Source organism: Oncorhynchus mykiss, chromosome 16, assembly GCF_057628025.1.
Source record: "Oncorhynchus mykiss isolate SJ-2025 chromosome 16, ASM5762802v1, whole genome shotgun sequence".
In the NCBI taxonomy this organism is placed as follows: Eukaryota; Metazoa; Chordata; class Actinopteri; order Salmoniformes; family Salmonidae; genus Oncorhynchus; species Oncorhynchus mykiss.
In genome coordinates this window covers 46,419,545-46,437,231 of record NC_143037.1, presented here as the reverse complement: position 1 = coordinate 46,437,231, position 17,687 = coordinate 46,419,545, and positions in this window count along the sequence as shown.

The following is a 17,687-nucleotide window of genomic DNA, read 5'->3' as shown; positions in this document are numbered from 1 at the left end:
CCTTGCATTACAGTTGATAACCATTGCTATAAATGCTAAAAATCCAATCTTACTGAAACATACACCACCGTTCAAAAGTTTGGGGTCACTTAGAAATGTCCTTGTTTTTGAAAGAAAAGCAAATTTTGTCCATCAAAATAACATCAAATTGATCAGAAATAGAGTGTATACATTGTTAATGTTGTAAATTACTATTGTAGCTGGAAACAGCTGATTTTTTAATGGAATATCTACATTTTTAGTTATTCTTTATTTAACCAGGTAAGCTAGTTTAGAACAAGTTCTCATTTACAACTGCCACCTGGCCAAGATAAAGCAAAGCAGTGCGACACAAACAACACAAAGTTACACATGGAATAAACAAGCGTACACAACACAATAGAAAAAAGAAAGTCTATATACAGTGTGTGCAAATGGCTTGAGGAGGTAAGGCAATAAATAGGCCATAGTAGCGAAGTAATTACAATTTAGCAAATGAACACTGGGGTGATAGATGAGCAGATGGTGATGTGCAAGTAGAAATACTGGTGTGCAAAAGAACAGAAAAGTAAATAAAAACAATATGGGGATGAGGTAGGTAGATTGGGTGGGCTATTTACAGATGGGCAATGTACAGCTGCAGCGATCGGTTAGTGCTCAGATAGCTGATGTTTAAAGTTAGTGAGGGAAATATAAGTCTCCAGCTTCAGCAATTTTTGCAATTCGTTCCAGTCATTGGCAGCAGAGAACTGGAAGGAAAGGCTGGCTTTGGGGATGACCAGTGAGATATACCTGCTAGAGCGCGTGCTACAGGGCGGTGTTGTTATCATGACCAGTGAGCTGAGATAAGGCGGAGCTTTACCTAGCATAGATTTATAGATGACCTGGAGCCAGTGGGTGGAGCCAGTGGCGACGAATATGTAGCGAGGGCCAGTCGACTAGAGCATACAGGTCACAGTGGTGGGTGGTATAAGGGGCTTTGGTGACAAAAAAGATGGCATTGTGATAGATTGCATCCAGTTTCCTGAGTAGAGTATTGGAAGCTATTTTGTAAATGACATCGCTGAAGTCAAGGATCGATAGGATAGTCAGTTTTACGAGGGTATGTTTGGCGGCGTGAGTGAAGGAGGCTTTGTTTGCGAAATAGGAAGCCGATTCTAGATTTAATTTTGGATTGGAGATGTTTAATATGAGTCTGGAAGGAGAGTTTACAGTCTAGCCAGACACCTAGGTATTTGTAGTTGTCCACATATTCTAAGTCAGAGCCGTCCAGGTTAATGGTGCTAGTCAGGTGGGCATACAGAGGTCCATTATCAGCAACCATCACTCCTTTGTTCCAATGGCACATTGTGTTAGCTAATCCAAGTTTATAATTTTAAAAGGCTAATTGATCATTAGAAAACCCTTTACAATTATGTTATCATAGCTGAAAACTGTTGTCCTGATTAAAGAAGCAATAAAACTGGCCTTCTTTAGACTAGTTGAGTATCTGGAGCATCAGCATTTGTGGGTTCGATTACATGCTCAAAATGGCCAGAAACAAAGACCTTTCTTCTGAAACTCATCAGTCTATTCTTGTGCTGAGGAATGAAGTCTATTCCATGCGAGAAATAAGAAAGAAGGCTTTCTACCATTCTATTTTAACAAACCATCTCCCTTTTTTCTGCCATTTTTAACAGACTCATACTCCCCCTCTCTCTCTTAGACCTCCATTCCTCCTCCGTAATCCAAGTATACTTCTCCTTATGATTATACTGCACTTCTGACATACATATTGTTATTGTCTTCTCGAGGGACGCCATTTAACAGTCTGTCACAATCAGCTCGAACCCCTCGGGATGTGGCGCTCAACACTGCATCACGCTTGATGTTATTCTTTATCAAAAGCTACCGCAACACTTTTCCATTTCAAAGCGCGCTCTTCCATCCACCGTCTCGCTTCATGCAGTCCCAGAGGCCGCTCTAACAATGGAAATACATTTCTTCAAAAACAGATCAGGTGGGACCATTCTAGCCGACGAGAGGCGTGTCCTACTTATATCGGTACACTCCTAACAACCAAATCGTTACAAAAGTTATATTCGAGCAAATAAGCCATTCCATATTTTTTTAAACTAAATTAGACACTTGTTATGGGTGTAAGATGGCACGAACAAGACTGGTTACTGTCATCAATAACTCTGTAGAAAGGCCCATGGAGTTGGTGGAATAATCCTTTAATTCATTGCCATTTACTCAGCTGGGCCAGGGGCGCTTTAATTAGGTCAGGTGGAAATGGCCGACAGATCTCAACTCCATAAAAGGAGGAAATTGCCATCGCCTGATCTCGTTGCCTTCTCTTCCTTAATTCCATCTGATCCAGAAGTTCTGTGCGTCCATTAATCCACGTAAGTCCACCGACTCTGTTACCTTCATCTGAACTATCTGCTGCGATCCGGAGATGGGCCATCAGTTATTGTTTATAGTTATTACCGCGGCTTGGAGCGCACGCTTCAAACATTGTGTAATGTGAATTGTCAATGATCACGGCCCTACGGATCCTCATAGGCCAATTATGCAATCGATATAGTTCATATGTATTGAAATTAAATATATGTACACGAAGACAATTGAAAGAGTGAAATGAGAAACGTCATTGTTTGCTAACTGATAATGGGGATTATAGATTGAATAACCATTCACTGCTTGTGTTTCATGATTTATGATAAATAGTTACGAGCCTAAATGACTCACGGATGATTACTATTGACTTCTTAATGAACTGGACTGTTGAACTCCCTAAATTATGGTAATAATGAATGATATGATTTTGATCTTTGATTTTGAATTTGATTGGATACATTTTTTTTTACTACTCAGTAAATATACAACTTTATGGTTAAAGGAGTTCCTGCCTCAGTCTCATCCAGTCCTGACACGTGACCACCTGTTCACTTTCACTGTCATTCATCCTACCTGTCCAGCTACCCACACAGATTCCACTAATCTTTCAGACTCTTGTCTCGTCATTTAACATCCAAACAACTCTCATTGAGCTCCATACAAAAACTTGGTGTGCGGAAAAAAAACGCAACCTGCTGGAGAAGACCAATTGTGGATCCAGTTACACCATGCCAGCAGTGTCTTTTCGCAAAAGAGTACTTTGCATAATCTATATATGTGTGCAACAAAAGTTCAATATACACCTTTTCTTCAGAAATGTAGTGAAGTAAAAGTAGTCAATAATAAATACCCCCCCAAAAAACGAGTACTTTAAAATATTTTTTTTACTTAAGTACCGACAGTGTTATTGCATTTTGTTACACCAGAAGTACATCCATTTCCAATTGAATGTTGCAGAGGCAGTTGCAGCACGTCTTGTGTGGTGCACAGATTGGCTGTATTGAACATATGCATAGATGGCTTGACAGAAATGGTAGCAGAAGGTGAATGTGTAACTTTTCTTGCACACATACAGATGCTGTGTACCACTTTCCGCAAAAACACTGTCGGTGTGATCGAGGCGTGAAGCTTGAAGCCTCTTCCTCTCTGGCTAGAGCTCGCTAGCTTTGGTCCTTACGCATGCATTGGATGCACATGCAGTTTACATTCCTTTCGCCTTGATCACACCTACAGTGTCTTGCGCAAAATGGTACGCAGCATTATCTGGATAAGTGCAACAGAAGTTCAACATTCAAGTGCAGGTTTTCGCATACATTCAACAAATCCAACGTATGCACCACACAGAACGCAATGCACCTGCCTCTGCAATGCAATGCTGCAAGGCAAATGCACCGTTCCATTGGAAATGAATGTACCTCTGGTGTACTAAAATGCAATAACTGTTAATTTTGGTTCGTAGTGCAGATTATCCGATGCATGTGCTCTGGGCTTTCAAGCTTAAAGGTCAGTAGCCATCACGTTTAAGAAATCAGTAACATTATGGATGAGATGTTTGTACCTTGTCCATCTGCCCCTACTCAGGTGCTGGACAAGATGTTGGCCGCGGCTGCATCCTTGTCTCGATTGGGGGAAAAATATTATGCTTGATTGTGGGATGCACATGGGTTTCAATGATGTAAGTAGCTGCATGATTCTCAATGTCACTGTCCCATTGTGTAATTCAGATAATCTTTTGGTCCATATGATGTGCCATTGTTGTCTTTCCAGAGACGATTCCCAGATTTCTACATAACACAAGGACAGCATGATAATGCACGGTCGCATGCACGGCTCCATGTAGCAAAGATGTGTACACAATTCCTCGAAGCTGAAAATGTCCCAGTTCTTCCATGGCCCGCATACTCACCAGACATGTCACCCATTAAGCATGTTTGGGATGCTCTGGATCGATGTGTACGACAGCGTGTTCCAGTTCCCGGCAATATCCAGCAACTTCGCATAGCCGTTGAAGAGGAGTTGGATGACATTCCAGAGGACACAATCAACAGCCTAATCAACTCTGTTTAAAGGAGATGTCACACTGCATGAGGCAAATGGTGATCACACCAGAAACTGTCTGGTTTTCTGATCCATTGACCTTTTTTCTAAGGTAACTTTGACCAACAGATTCATATCGCTATTCCCAGTCATGTGAAATCCATAAATTAATTTAATTCAATTGACTGATTTCCTTACGTGAACTGTAACTCAGTTAAATCGTTTTGGTTCAGTATAGATTTATTCGCCACACTGGGTTTTGCAGCTGCAAAAACACACATACAATTCACACAAGCATATATTTATACCTTCCAATGTGGCGGAGTCACCTTGTATTTCTAGGATAAACAATCAGTCTCTGTTGGTAGGCAAGAACTGAGTCTGTTCCTCCTATTGGTGTTATCGTGGGCCAACCTGAGTCCAGAACCTTCATGGGCAGGGATGTGTGTATGAGAATACCTCAGTTTGAGTATTGTTGGGATGGACACCTCTAGCCCCCCTCTGAGGTTTCTTCTCCAACTTTGTCCTCACCTCCACGTCTCTCTTTGCCCTAGTTCCACAGAAAATCGCCTGACCTTACCAGGAACTGAGAGTCGACTTTGGCTCTTCATCTACTTCCTTTAGAAATATGAATATAAAAGGAGTTCACTCACTGCTTTAGAATGTAGTGAAATACTGGTAAATTCAAGAGGGTGCTAATAAATGAATGTCTAAACGTAGTTTTCATTGCCCTATGTCATTATGAATCACATTCAACTAGTCATTAGATTCTTCTCTACCATTTTATAACCTTAATATGCTTGTACTTAAGAGTGTTGAGTGAAATAAGAACCTAAGTTTGTTGTGACCGTTGGTAGTTTAAACTGCCCTGCTCTTGGTTGTATCTCTTCCATTTTCGGCATTGGGAGGTAGTAACATTATGAGGCGTTTCCACAGTTTGGACCAATCAACTAGACCGATTGTCTTCGGGGAGGGTAGATATGGAAATTCATTCTGTTTAGCTTTATAAATCAATTACATAGACCCAATTTGTTTTGTATTCTGCAGATTTAATTTAGAAAAACCCAATGTTATCACACAGGAACCTGCAGCCACTAGTTAGCTTGTCAGTTGCTTTTTGAAGTTAGCACTGTTCTGGCCGCAGAGCAGTATCAGAGTTCCATTAAGCAGCGACCACTTTGACCACGGTCATATTGACATTCTATTCACTCTAACCATGCTAAATTCTCTGAGTAAATATTCTAACTTGTGAACCATCTGTTAGAGACAGGATTTGCACTATTGTTCTTTTTCTTCTGGATCGACGGGCAAATCAAATGAAATCAAATTTTATTTGTCACATACACATGGTTAGCAGATGTTAATGCGAGTGTAGCGAAATGCTTGTGCTTCTAGTTCCGACAATGCAGTAATAACCAACAAGTAATCTAACTAACAATTCCAAAACTACTGTCTTCTACACAGTGTAAGGGGATAAAGAATATGTACATAAGGATATATGAATGAGTGATGGTACAGAGCAGCATAGGCAAGATACAGTAGATGGTATCGAGTACAGTATATACATATGAGATGAGTATGTAAACAAAGTGGCATAGTTAAAGTGGCTAGTGATACATGTATTACATAAGGATACAGTCGATGATATAGAGTACAGTATATACGTATGCATATGAGATGAATAATGTAGGGTAAGTAACATTATATAAGGTAGCATTGTTTAAAGTGGCTAGTGATATATTTACATTTCCCATCAATTCCCATTATTAAAGTGGCTGGAGTTGAGTCAGTGTCAGTGTGTTGGCAGCAGCCACTCAATGTTAGTGGTGGCTGTTTAACAGTCTGATGGCCTTGAGATAGAAGCTGTTTTTCAGTCTCTCGGTCCCAGCTTTGATGCACCTGTACTGACCTCGCCTTCTGGATGATAGCGGGGTGAACAGGCAGTGGCTCGGGTGGTTGATCTTTATGGCCTTCCTTTAATATCGGGTGGTGTAGGTGTCCTGGAGGGCAGGTAGTTTGCCCCCGGTGATGCGTTGTGCAGACCTCACTACCCTCTGGAGAGCCTTACGGTTGAGGGCGGAGCAGTTGCCGTACCAGGCGGTGATACAGCCCACCAGGATGCTCTCGATTGTGCATCTGTAGAAGTTTGTGAGTGCTTTTGGTGACGAGCCAAATTTCTTCAGCCTCCTGAGGTTGAAGAGGTGCTGCTGCGCCTTCTTCACAATGCTGTCTGTGTGAGTGGACCAATTCAGTTTGTCTGTGATGTGTATGCTGAGGAACTTAAAACTTGCTACCCTCTCCACTACTGTTCCATCGATGTGGATAGGGGGGTGTTCCCTCTGCTGTTTCCTGAAGTCCACAATCATCTCCTTAGTTTTGTTGACTTTGAGTGTGAGGTTATTTTCCTGACACCACACTCCGAGGGCCCTCACCTCCTCCCTGTAGGCCGTCTCGTCGTTGTTGGTAATCAAGCCTACCACTGTGTTGTCCGCAAACTTGATGATTGAGTTGGAGGCGTGCGTGGCCACGCAGTCGTGGGTGAACAGGGAGTACAGGAGAGGGCTCAGAACGCACCCTTCTGAGCGCACACCAACACTCAGACATAATTTACAGCGAAACCAGGGCCAAAATCACGTAGCGTACACCCAACGTAAAACAGGCTCAAAGGTCCTCCCTCTGGACCAGTGATCACTCATGTTCCACACCACCTATAAAACACAATGACTTGAGCACAGAAAGAAAATGCGTGTTAATAATTTCACACCACCCTTGATGAGAATTAGTTTGGGGCAAGGACCACTTACCCGATCTGTTCCATGCCAATGGGATGTTAGATCTTCTGCTGGGCTCTGTGAAAATGGGACTCTCTTGCTTTCCCTCACACGTTACCCCATACTTCCCTTCAGATCATCAGAGAACACACTCGCTCCCTCTCCTTTGTCCTCGTACTTGGGTGTCATAGCAAACTACGAGCTTTGTAATTACTTAATTGCACCATGTAGTCCGGGAAGCCATATGTATGGCTTTAACATTAAGGTTTTGATGGCATGGTAAAAATAAGGCCCCTTCCATAAAGATAACAATTTTGTCTAGCATTGCCCAAGCTGTGTATTCAACTATCCACATAATTTGTCCCTTAGTCCATGGCCATGTGGTTACTACTGCATCTCGAACAGATTTGGCTATCCTTTTTACACTTCCACCCTCCACAACTGCAGTCACTATCAATGACACGGTGAATCTATTCACGCTGCTAGTCGAAACTCGTAATGAATTCCATTTGAGTGACATTCACTTCTCTTATAGGTGTGTCATTCACCACTAGTGCCTTGGTGAACACTTCATGGTTGGAAGGTGCTGTTATCGCCTGTTCACCCGTGTCATAAGATTGTTTATCTGCTTGTAGGCTCTTCCATTAGATAACCGTCTGTTCCAAAATGATGCTGCCAGTAGTGTTTTGCTCGCACATATTGGTCAATTTAGGGGCTCGTAAGGGGATTGTTTAGCGGCTCGAAAGTAAACATTTCACTAACGACTACACCTGTTGTATTCGGTGCATGTGACTAATAAAACATTTGATTTGATCAACGAGTTTCACTACAATTGTAGTTTTGTTAGCGTATTGCTTGGTTAACATGTTTCTTAGAGTTGTGTTATCCCAGCACAGAATTTTATTGGGTAGTAGAAGCTTCCCCCCCCCAAAGATGTTTCCATCTTTAACTTGATACAGTATCTGCATTTGAGGAACAAACATTCTTTTGACTACTCAGCCCTGAGCTACTCTTAGAAGGCTGAACATCTATGACGTCTGGGGTGGGTTTCCTGCTCCCTTCTCTCTGGGAGGATGTGAAAGCATATGGTTTCAAGAGTGTCATTTTCACCGCTTCCTCCACACCAGGGCGGTGTTGCCGCAGGTACAGTAGGAGGGACGGTCTCATCTAGTTCTTCAGACACGAAGTGCCGTGCCTGCTCTCTCCAGATCCATTTCTGCAACACAATTACTCCACCCGGGGCAGAACCCACCCTTGGAGTTCTGGTTTGTTTTTCACTCTCCTAGAACAACCCACACAACATGTCCACAGTGATTAATGTTCTGCTTCGCACCTGTGACATTAACAGCACTTCTCACCCAATGCACCCTCTCATCTGTCCACTCTCCTATCCATTGTACTGGCATTGAAATGCAGTCATTATCATTGTTCCCCTAAATCACTACTGCTAGGAATACGGTTATCACTACACGGATGCTATTAGGACAACACTTTTCTTAACATAACGCCTACTCTCCAGTCTCCTTTTCCCCAGCTCTTCTTCCAGCTTACCCATTAGTCAGAACGGATCTCATTTCACATGAGAAGTATGGATCCACCAGGGAGAGGCTGTGGTTTTCACCTCTGTAGGCGCGGTGAGGGGTACCGTTTGGGATCCGGACCAGCGTTTATTCTCCATACACACCGGCATGGTGGACTTTGATGTACACTCGGTCCCCCAGACTCAGGCCGTGCTCGCGGTTATCTCCTGGGGTTCCGTTGCTCGTGTGCTACTTTTACCTGTGAATACACACACTGCAAGGCATGGGTCATTTTCTGATAGTATGACAACATTGATTCTGCCATTATGGAATCACCTCCCTTAGCGTCTGAGCTGCAAAGTTCAGTGTAGATTTATTCACCACACTGAGTGTTGCAGCTAGAAAAGCAGACACACAATTCACGCAAGCATATGTTTATACCTTCCAATTAGGCGGAGTCCTTGTTTATCCTAGAAATACAATCAGTCGCTGTTGCTAGGCAAGAGCTGAGTCTGTTCCTCCTATTGGTGTTGCCAACCTCTGTCCAGAACCTTCGTGGGCAGGGATGTGTGTGTGATTAAGACACATTAGGAATGTGACCAAAATAGCTTTTTACCACCTGATGAACATTGCCAAGGTGCGGATGTTTCTCTCTCAGGCTGATACAGAGGGACTCATCCACACTTTTATTACAAGCAGACTACTTTAATGCTCTCCTGTCTGGTCCCAAGAAAGCCATTGGTCAACTGCAAAACATACTGAATGTTGCAGCACGGGTACTGGCCAAGACCATACAAAGAACACACATTACATTTGTTTTAAAGTCTACATTTTAAGATTCATCCATTGGTTTTTAAATCAATCCACGATTGTGCACCCCAATACATATCAGACATGCTTTTGAGTTATGTACCCAGTAGGTCCTTCAAGTCCTTTGGCACTGGCCTTCTAACTATCTAAAAGCCTAGGACAAAGAGGCATGGCGAGACAGCCTTTAATTACTATGCACCCAGACTCTGGAATAGTCTGCCAGAGAAGCTGAGTGGGACAGAAACTGTGGACATATTTAAAATAGCTCTTAAAACACAACTTTTTAGCTTTGCTTTTCCTTAGGGTGCTTTTTTAGTCTTTCAGTTCTATTGATTTTTTTTTTTTTTTTTTATCCTCTTATGTTTGAGAGGGCCGCCCACAAACTCACGGACCAGGCAAGGAGGGCATTAATCGGAGAGGCAACAAAGAGACCAAAGATAACCCGGAAGGAGCTGCAAAGCTCCACAGCGGAGATTGGAGTGTCTGTCCATAGGACCACTTTAAGCCGTACACACAAGTTTTCTGTTTTTGTCTTATTTCTTGTTTCACCCCCCCCCCCAACAAAATAGGAACAATGCCGAGGGGGAGAATACTTTTGCAAGCCACTGTACCACACCTGTCAGGTGGGTGAATTGTATTTTTTGGGGGGGTGGGGAAATGTATACGGAATAGAGTTAAACATTGGACCAGGTTTTCCTCTAGGATTTTGCCTGTCTGCTTACAAACCAACAGACACTGGGAGACAAATTCACCTTTCCAAAGGACAATAACCTAAAACACAATGCCAAATATACACCGGAGTTGCTTACCAAGATGACATTGAATGTATCTGAGTGGCCTAGTTACAGTTTTGACTTCAAACGGTTTGAAAATCTATAGCAAGACTTGAAAACGACCAACTAGACAGAGTTTGAATTATTTTAAGGATGTGCAAATATTGTACAGCCCAGCTCTTAGACTTACCCACAAATACTCACAGCTGTAATCGCTGGCAAAGGTGATTCTAGCATGTGTTGACTCAGGGGTGTGAATGCTTATGTAAATTAGATTTCTGTTTTCACTTTGTCATTGTGGGGTATTGTGTGTAGATGGGTGGGGGATTCTTTTTAAAAGTACATTTTTCATTCAGGCTATAACAAAATATGGAATACAGTGCATTCAGAAAGTATTCAGACCCCTTGACTTTTTCCACATTTTGTTACGTTACAGCCTTATCGTAAAATGGATTAAACCGTTTTTTTATTATCTACACACAATACCCCATTCAGACCCTTTACTCAGTATTTGTTGAAGCACTTTTGGCAGCGATTACAGCCTTGAGTCTTCTGGGCACACCTGCATTTGGGGGGTTTCTCCCATTCTCCTCTGCAGATCCTCTCAAGCTCTGTCAGGTTGGATTGGGAGTGTCGCTACACAGCTATTTTTCAGGTCTCTCCAGAGATGTTAGATAGGGTTCCAGTCCGGGCTCTGGCTAGGCCACTCAAGGATATTGAGACTTGTCCCAAAGGTGAACCTTTGCCCCACTCTGAGGTCCTGAGTGCTCTGGAGCAGGTTTTCATGAAGGATCTTTCTGTACTTTGCTCTGTTCATCTTTGCCTCGATCCTGACTAGTCGCCCAGTCCCTGCCGCTGAAAAACATCCCCACAGCATGATGCTGCCACCACCATGCTTCAACATAGGGATGGTAACAGATTTCCTCCAGACGTGACGCTTGGCATTCACGCCAAAGAGTTCAATCTTAGTTTCATCAGACCGGAGAACCTTGTTTCTCATGGTCTGAGAGTCCTTTAGGTGCCTGTAGGCAAACTCCAAGCGGGCTTGAATGTGCCTTTTTCTGAGGAATAGCTTCCATCTGGCCACTCTACCATAAAGGCCTGATTGGTGGAGTGCTGCAGAGGTGGTTCTGGAAGGTTTTCCCATCTCCTCAGAGGAACTCTGGAGCTCTGTCAGAGTGACCGTCGGGTTCTTGGTTACCTCCCTGACCAAGGCCATTCTCCCCCAATTGCTCAGTTTGGCCGGGCGACCGTCTCTAGGGAGAGTCTTGGTGGTTCCAAACTTCTTACATTTAAGAATGATGGAGGCCACTGTGTTCTTGGACCTTCAATGCAGACATTTTTTGGTACCCTTCCCCAGGTCTCGGAGCTCTACAGATGTTTCCTTCGACCTCATGGCTTTTTGCTCTGACATGCACTGTCAACTGTGGGACATTTTTATAGACAGACGTGTGATTTTCCAAATCATGCCCAATCAATTACATTTACCACGTATGGACTACAATCAAGTTGTAGAAACATCTCATAGCAAAGGGTCTGAATACTTATGTAAAGGTATTTCTGTCTTTTTTTTAATTCTGAAAACGTGTTTTTGATTAGGAAAAAATTATATGTAGTCCATGTTAAAATAAGTCTGTAACGTACCAAAATGTTGGATAATTCTAGGGGTCTGAATACTTTCCAAATATATTACACAAGAAAACCACGTTTTTGACTGACATTTTTTGAATGAACTTTAAAAAAAAATTTATCCACTCATCTCGCTTAGGGCCTCTAAAAGGCTGGAGGCGGTGCCTTTTTTCTGCATAGTACATTTTTGGATTTTTTTTTTTTCTTAACTTTTTTAATGGAAAAACTGTTTAAAAAAAATGGCTGTTTAACCTTTTAACTGACACACCAATAAAAAGTATGAGAATTTATTTTTCGTCAATTTGTATGTAGCCTCAATATAGGCCATAAATTAAGATGTTTGTTTGCATGATTTAAACTTTGATAATGCATCACAAACATCTCAACCAGCCAGTTGTTGCCCAATTAGCGTAAACAAATTTTGTACTGAAATTTGCATAGATTTTTTTCAGTCATCTAAAAAATTATACATGCTTTTACATTGTCTGCTTCATTAACTTACAATGGAAGTTAGGACTGATATCAAATATGACTAAAATATGATGCGTGTAAAAATATGAATATTAGAATGCATGTAAATTAATGTTTACAGTTTGTTTAAAATACCAGTACAATTACATGTACTGAATGATATTATGAAACATATTGAAGATAACAGTAATACAATGAATAATGATATGGATTTGAAAGGATTTTTGGATTTGCACAGATTTAAAAAATCCCATAATATTTCTCCATTGTCCGTTATCTCTAGCTTTGACTTAATAGCATTCCATTAATGGGCAACTCAACCGACTGGTAGAGGATGTTTTTCAACAGTTCCTAAAATTGTAAATCAACAACATATTAGTAATTTAATCATTCTGAAGTTATGTTTTCAAGGTCAACAACATTTTACAACATTCTCATTTCCCATTTTAAACAATTAGTCAACTAAACGTGTGGTACTGTAAATGAGGTTTGGCTTTGCTCAAATTATTTAGATCCATGCTTATGTGTTCTATATTAAACCATTTCTGTGTTGTCATAGGGCTGCGTGGTTTGATAAGGGTCAGCCTGACATCCTCATCTCAGTCTACCTACGCCACCACCTCCCGTGACTCAGGGAAAGGGACTTCCTGAAGAAAGTACATGAGACAGTGGAGAGAAGGTCAGGTGTCGCTCATTCAGCCGACATACTTTCAACCGGTTTTCCCCATTAAGCAGCGAGTCGGAGTCAGAGGCCGAGCCTTCTCTGGTCTCTACTCCTCCCGTTACGGGGTCTGAGACGCCGAAGCTTCCCACCATTAGCTCTGACAAATTGAAAACTCTAGTCATTGGCACTCCATTACCCGCAGTATTAGACTTCAAACGAATCATCCAGCGATCATACACTGTTTACCAGGGGGCAGGGCTACCGACGTTAAGGCTAATCTGAAGATGGTGCTGGCTAAAGCTAAAACTGGAGAGTGTATAGAGATATTGTAATCCACGTCGGCACCAACGATGTTAGGATGAAACAGTCAGAGATCACCAAGCGCAACATAGCTTCAGCGTGTAAATCAGCTAGAAAGATGTGTCGGCATCGAGTAATTGTCTCTGGCCCCCTCCCAGTTAGGGGGAGTGATGAGCTCTACAGCAGTCTCACAACTCAATCGCTGGTTAAACTGTTTTCTGCCCCTCCCAAAAGATAGAATTTGTAGATAATTGGCCCTCTTTCTGGGACTCACCCACAAACAGGACCAAGCCTGACCTGCTGAGGAGCGACGGACTCCATCCTAGCTGGAGGGGTGCTCTCATCTTATCTACCAACATAGACAGGGCTCTAACTCCTCTAGCTCCACAATGAAATAGGGTGCAGGCCAGGCAGCAGGCTGTTAGCCAGCCTGCCAGCATAGTGGAGTCTGCCACTAGCACAGTCAGTGTAGTCAGCTCAGCTATCCCCATTGAGACTGTCTGTGCCTCGACCTAGGTTGGGCAAAACTAAACATGGCAGTGTTCGCCTTAGCAATCTCACTAGGATAAAGACCTCCTCCATTCCTGTCATTATAGAAAGAGATCATGATACCTCACATCTCAAAATAGGGCTACTTAATGTTAGATCCCTTACTTCAAAGGCAATTATAGTCAATGAACTAATCACTGATCATAATCTTGATGTGATTGGCCTGACTGAAACATGGCTTAAGCTCGATGAATTTACTGTGTTAAATGAGGCCTCACCTCCTGGCTACACTAGTGACCATATCCCCCGTGCATCCCGCAAAGGCGGAGGTGTTGCTAACATTTACGATAGCAAATTTCAATTTACAAAAAAAAAGACGTTTTTGTCTTTATGAGCTTCTAGTCATGAAATCTATGCAGCCTACTCAATCACTTTTTATAGCTACTGTTTACAGGCCTCCTGGGCCATATACAGCATTCCTCATTGAGTTCCCTGAATTCCTATCGGACCTTGTAGTCATAGCAGATAATATTCTAATCTTTGGTGAAATAATCTGCTCAGACCCCAACCAAGGAACATCAAAAGTCATGCTATAAATTCAGACAACACAAAGATTCCTTGATGTCCTTCCAGATTCCCTCTGTCTACCCAAAGATGCCAGAGGACAAAAATAAGTTAACCACCTAACTGAGGAACTCAATTTAACCTTGCGCAATACCCTAGATGCAGTTGCACCCCTAAAAACTAAAAACATTTCTCATAAGAAACTAGCTCCCTGGTACACAGAAAATACCCGAGCTCTGAAGCAAGTTTCCAGAAAATTGGAACGGAAATGGCGCCACACCAAACTGGAAGTCTTCCGACTAGCTTGGAAAGACAGTACCGTGCAGTACCGAAGAGCCCTTACTGCTGCTCGATCATCCTATTTTTCTAACTTAATTGAGGAAAATAAGAACAATCCGAAATTCCTTTTTGATACTGTCGCAAAGCTAACTAAAAAGCAGCATTCCCCAAGAGAGGATGGCTTTCACTTCAGCAGTGATAAATTCATGAACTTCTTTGAGGAAAAGATCATGATTATTAGAAAGCAAATTACGGACTCCTCATTAAATCTGCGTATTCCTTCAAAGCTCAGTTGTCCTGAGTCTGCACAACTCTGCCAGGACCTAGGGTCACGAGAGACGCTGAAGTGTTTTCCCCTCTTTCCACTGGGATTCTCTGCCTCTAACCCTATTACAGGGGCTGAGTCACTGGCTTACTGGGGCTCTTTCATACCGTCCCTGGGAGGGGTGCGTGGGTTGAGTCACTGATGTGATCTTCCTGTCTGGGTTGCCCCCCCCCCCCTTGGGTTGTGCTGTGGCAGATCTTTGTGGGCTATACTCTGCCTTGTCTCAGGATGGTAAGTTGGTGGTTGAAGATATCCCTCTAGTGGTGTGGGGGCTGTGCTTTGGCAAAGTGGGTGGGGTTATATCCTTCCTGTTTGGCCCTGTTCGGGGGTGTCCTCGGATGGGGCCACAGTGTCTCCTGACCCCTTCTGTTTTTCCTAGCCACCGTGCTTCTACACCTGCATTGCTTGCTGTTTGGAGTTTTTAGGCTGGGTTTCTGTACAGCACTTTGAGATATCAGCTGATGTACGAAGGGCTATATAAATACATTTGATTTGACCACCACACAGGTTTCTTCTGTCCCTTTAGCTAATTCTGTTTCTCTAGAACTAATGGAGGAAATGTTGTGCTCTCAGGTTCTGATGCCAGTCTTTGCCCTGGGAATAGCTCAGGAACTGTGCATTCTATTGGAAACATTCTGGTAAGGTTTTGATTCCGAGTTTAGTTTGCCAGTTCAATTAGTATTGTGATCATAGTGTCCATTTGTTAAGATGCCATTAATTTTGTGTTGATTTGGCATTAGGCAATTCAGAAAAGGATTTCGCAGTAACACTCTCCTCTCCTTCCAAGGGGAGCGGATGAACATGAAGGCCCCCCATCTACTTCTCCACAGGGCTCACAGAGAAAGCCAATCACCTCTACAAACTCTTCATCACCTGGACCGATCAGAAAAACCTTTGACCAGAGAAACACGTTTGAGTTCAAACACATCAAGGCCTTTGTTCGCTCCTACGCAGACAACCAAGGACCAAATGAGGCAGAAACATCATATTTTTGTATGCTACTACTATAACATTACTTTACAGTTGCAAAAGTTGAATGTATGTTTAGGCATTGATATGCTTTAGATACAGACAATTCCAATAATTTGTCCATTATAGATACTATTCTTCTTACCCCAGTGAATATTCTACATAGTCACTGTAGACCTGTTATTATTAGGTTTATCCATTAAATTGTGTTGGAGCAGGTAGTGTGTGACTTTCTAAATGAAATTATTGAAATATCACTACTGAAAAATGTGTGTTCCATGCTGGTCAGGAATGTTGCATGCTGGTCAGTCTCTATAGATTTTCAAGAAGTGCGCTGGCAACGAGAAGAATATGGAGAGTCCCATTTAAGATCTTTACCATAAGCCTCCCGAGAGGTGCAGTGGTCTAAGGCACTGCATCGCAGGTGTTAGCTGTGCCACTAGAGATCCTGGTTCGAGTCCAGGCTCTGTTACAGCCGGCCACAACCGGGAGACCCATGTGGCGGCGCACAATTGGCCCAGCGTAGTCCGAGTTAGGGGAGGGTTTGGCCGGCAGGGATGTCCTTGTCCCATTGCGCTCTAGCGACTCCTGTGGCGGGCTGGGCGCATGCGCACTGACACAGTCGACAGGTGTACTGTGTTTCCTCCGACACATTGGTGTGGCTGGCTTCCCGGGTTAAGCGGGCATTGTGTTAAGAAGCAGAAGCGTGTTTCGGAGGATGCATGACTCTCGACCTTCGCCTCTCCGAGTACAGAAGTTGCAGCGATGAGCCAAGACTGTAACTACCAATTGGAGACCACAAAATTGGGGAGAAAAATAAACTATTTTTTAAAAATAAAAATCTATAACTTAAATTAAATGGCGAGTCTCAAATAGCCACCGGGTCTAAATTAATTGTTTACGAGGTGATCATGAATTACAATTAATTGGTTTAATGTTTGATTTATTACATTAAAGGTGCCTTGTGCAGAAATTGCTCCGCTGGTTGCAAAAATTCTAATAGTTTGCCTAATCTCAGTTTGTGACAAAATTAGCAAGTATAGTGTAGAGAATCATTGTACCATCTACACCCGTGTGAAATATATTTGTATTAATGTGTTTGAAGCTGGTGTACAAAACCGAAAGTAGAAGATGCAAATCCGAAACTTAAGAACAGGAAGCATAGACATAGCACACATTGAACATATCTACCACTTCTTAGACTGGATTTCAATGAGAGTGACAGATCTAACTAACTGGCAAACACAAAAAGCCTATTTCGGGGGTAAAAACCCCAGAAATTGGCCAATCACCCTCTACTGGCAAAAGTAAGAACTGCCCAAAAAATGCACAGTGAAAGTAAAGAATCCATTTTCTGTCATGGAAAAGTGTTTTTCTTTTTTTTAGCCATACTAAGACAAACATGACAAAGTGTGTAAATAAGAACACTAGTGCAGGATATGAAGAAATTTATTAAAATGCTGGAAGTGGATGCTGGAATTAAAATAATTACCACGCGAAGGAGAAAAAGCCGTGCACATTAAGGAAATAGAAGCCTCTCTAGCAAGTTCCTGTTGTGTTCAGGGATTTAAGCAAATAAATTCCGGGCTATTAATTGAAGTTTGTAGATTACAGAGCTGAAGTAAATACCCATTTCTGTGAAGTTGGGGAGATAAACAATCCTACTTTTCATTTTATGTTTATCAGATCATCATGACTGGGTATTGTGTGCAAGGCACCATCAGA